This window comes from Sapajus apella, unplaced genomic scaffold (genome assembly GCF_009761245.1).
Source record: "Sapajus apella isolate SASKATOON/1434 unplaced genomic scaffold, GSC_monkey_1.0 scaffold91, whole genome shotgun sequence".
Classification (NCBI taxonomy): Eukaryota; Metazoa; Chordata; class Mammalia; order Primates; family Cebidae; genus Sapajus; species Sapajus apella.
Genome location: NW_022437031.1, coordinates 8,264,239 through 8,267,872, shown reverse-complemented (window position 1 = coordinate 8,267,872; position 3,634 = coordinate 8,264,239). Strand labels below are relative to the sequence as shown.

General features: G+C 41.6%; 1 pseudogene across 1 annotated transcript; it reads right to left on the bottom strand.

Annotated features, from left to right (window-relative positions):
* Positions 1–1,891: 1,891 nt before the first annotated feature.
* LOC116535093 lies at positions 1,892–3,110 on the bottom strand (annotated as a pseudogene). The gene has a single exon (XR_004262038.1). The product of XR_004262038.1 is annotated as a non-histone chromosomal protein HMG-14 pseudogene (transcript).
* Between the last annotated feature and the right edge of the window lie 524 nt (positions 3,111–3,634).

Below are 3,634 nucleotides of genomic sequence, written 5' to 3'. Positions count from 1 at the left end.
CCTCCCCTACTTCCCCCCAACAGACCCCAGTGTGTAGTGCTCCTCTCCCTGTGTCCATGTGTTCTCTTTGTTCAACACCCGCCTATGAGTGAGAACATGCGGTGTTTGATTTTCTGCTCTTGTGTCAGTTTGCTGAGAATGATGGTTTCCAGGTTCATCCATGTCCCTACAAAGGACACGAACTCATCGTTTTTGATGGCTGCATAATATTCCATGGTGTATATGTGCCACATTTTCCCTGTCCAGTCTATCATCGATGGGCATTTGGTTGGTTCCAGGTCTTTGCTATTGCAAACAGTGCTGCAATGAGCATTCGTGTGCACGTGTCCTTATAGTAGAACGATTTATAATCCTTTGGATATATACCCAGTAATGGGATTGCTGGGTCAAATGGAATTTCTATTTCTAGGTCCTTAAGGAATCGCCACACTGTCTTCCACAATGGTTGAACTAATTTACATTCCCACCAACAGTGTAAAAGTGTTCCTATTTCTCCACATCCTCTCCAGCATCTGTTGTCTCTAGATTTTTTAATGATTGCCATTCGAACTGGCGTGAGATGGTATCTCAATGTAGTTTTGATTTGCATTTCTCTAATGACCAGTGATGATGAGCATTTTTTCATATGTTTGTTGGCCTCATGTATGTCTTCTTTTGTAAAGTATCTGTTCATATCCTTCGCCCACTTTTGAATGGGCTTGTTTGTTTTTTTCTTGTAAATCTGTTTTAGTTCTTTGTAAATTCTGGATATCAGCCCTTTGTCAGATGGGTAGACTGCAAAAATTTTTTCCCATTCTGTTGGTTGCCGATTCACTCTAATGACTGTTTCTTTTGCTGTGCAGAAGCTGTGGAGTTTGATTAGGTCCCATTTGTCTATTTTGGCTTTTGTTGCCAATGCTTTTGGTTTTTTGGTCATGAAGTCCTTGCCTATGCCTATGTCCTGAATGGTTTTGCCTAGATTTTCTTCTAGGGTTTTTATGGTGTTAGGTCTTATGTTCAAGTATTTAATCCATCTGGAATTAATTTTAGTGTAAGGTGTCAGGAAGGAATCCAGTTTCTGCTTTCTGCACATGGCTAGCCAGTTTTCCCAACACCATTTATTAAACAGGGAATCCTTTCCCCATTGCTTGTTTTTGTCAGTTTTCTCAAAGATCAGATGGTTGTAGATATGTTGTGTTGCCTCCGAGGCCTCTGTTCTGTTCCATTGGTCTATATCTCTGTTTTGGTACCAGTACCATGCTGTTTTGATTAGTGTAGCCTTGTAGTATAGTTTGAAGTCCGGTAGTGTGATGCCTCCCGCTTTGTTCTTTTTGCTTAGAATTGACCTGGCTATGCAGGCTCTCTTTTGGTTCCATATGAAGTTTAAGGTATAAACAAGTAATTATGCAATATAATTGCTAACATATGTTTACCCTGTACCAGGCACTGGGCTAAGGGCTTCAGATATGTTCACAAATTTAATATTCCTAATAATTCCATGATATAAGCACTGTTATTATCCTCATTTTACAATTCAGGAAACTGACACATATAGCTCTTGAGTAGTTGAAGATCATATAGCTAGTAAGTAGAGAGACAAAATTTGACCCCAGGCAGCCTGATGTTGGTTTGCCCTTTTAACAATCATGTTCTATTGCTTCTTATGTAACCAAACTTCAGTTGATAAGGGCTATGGGAAAAATAAAACAGGGTAATGTGATAGTCACCGAGACAGTAGGTGCTAATTTAGAGATGGTCAAAAAAGGCATCTCTGAGAGGTTTTATTTATTTATTTATTTACAAACAGGGAATTACTGCACTCCAGCCTGGACGACAGAGTGAGACTCTGTCTCAAAAAATAATTGATGTATACTACATAGCCATCAATAACAAAGTGTAGACTTTTTTTTGTTGTTTCATAATTGAGATTTTATTGGTTGAGGATCAGTACAGACATTTCAATTTGTACACAATTCTTAACATACGTAACAAAAATCTAAAAAGCCATGTATTGCAATTCTTTTTTAAAGTTATTCCAGTGACTTTCCAGCTTAAAATTTAGATGCAAATTTTCCTTAAGGGGCTATCGATACCTGTATCTTCACATGTTGACAAGCTGTTACATACGTCCCAACAATTCACAACTGAATAGCATGTACACTACATATTCAAATTTTTTATCTTTCACAGCACAGTAACAAAGTTATTAGAAAAACAGGACTACCACACCAAAGATGTTACAGAGTGCATACAGTTCTGACGGGGAGAGCCACGATCAGAGTGGTTTTCTTTAGGAAACAATTCTACTAAAAACAACATGGGAATAGAAGTAATTTAAAATTTTCAAGACACTAAATGCAGGACTGACTCCATATTGCCATTTAATATGCTTTGTATTATAGGATATAAAAACTAACCCCCATCTATGGAATGGTAAGCTGACACCCGAGACAGTCAAAGCCTCCCATAATTCAATATCCCACACTATTTTCTGGTTGTACCAAAAAATAAACAACCAGAAAATGATTTCACCTCTTAAAAAAAAGCATTTACACTTAAAAAATGGGATGAGGTGGGATTCCCTCCTTCTTAAAAATGTTTCTAAAGCTACTAAAAAACTTGCATTTACAAAATAGTTGATAAAAATATTCCCCTGGATTATACAAGAAGGGAGACAGGGACCACTGATAAGACATGGTATATGGTACTAATCAGACTTGGCTTCTTTCTCTCCTGCTTCATCAGAGGCTGGACTCTCCTCAGTTTTCCTTTCCCCGTTTTCTGCAGGTAAATCTTTAGTTTCTTGGTTAGCCACTTCAGCCTGTTTTCCCTTTGCTCCCCTTTTCCCTTTTGTTTGCACTTCTTTGTCTGAAGATTTATCCTTCGCTGCTGCCTTTTTCAGCTTCGCTTCCACTTTTGCAGGAGGGTTCGCTGACAACCGCGCGGATCTCCTCTTGGGCTCTTCCTTGGCGGCCCCTTCGGCGGAGCTGACCTTCCTTTTGGGCATCCTAGCAGCGAGGAGGCGCGTGCCGGGTGCCTGCGGGCCGCGGGCCGCGGAAAGCCTTTGCGAAGCTGGGCTGCCTGGCCGCTGCCACTCCTCCCGCCGCCAGAGCTGCCGAGACCCACAGCGGGGGCCCAAAGTGTAGACTTTATTTGGATATTAACTCAAAGAAAAATTTTTCTTTCTTTTTTTTTTTTTCAAGACGGGGTTTCACCATGTTGGTCAGGCTGGTCTTGAACTCCCGACCTCAGGTGATCCACCCGCCTTGGCCTCCAAAGTGCTTGGATTACAGGTGTGAACCACCGTGCCTGGTCACCAAAGAAAAATTTGTAAAAGAATTTTTTGACATTCATGAAACTATTGGAATTTAAATACTTGGGCCGGGTGCAGTGGCCCATGCCTGATCCCAGCACCTTGGGAGGCCGAGGTGGGCGGATCACCTGAGGTCAGGAGTTCAAGACCAGCCTGGCCAACATGATGAAACCCTATCTCTACTAAAAATACAAAAAGTTAGCTGGGCATAGTGGCAGGCGCCTGTAATCCCAGCTACTCAGGAGGCTGAGGCAGGAGAGTCACTTGAACGGGGGAGGCGGAGGTTGCGGTGAGCCAAGATAGTGCCATTGCACTCCAGCCTGGGAAACAAGAGCAAAACTC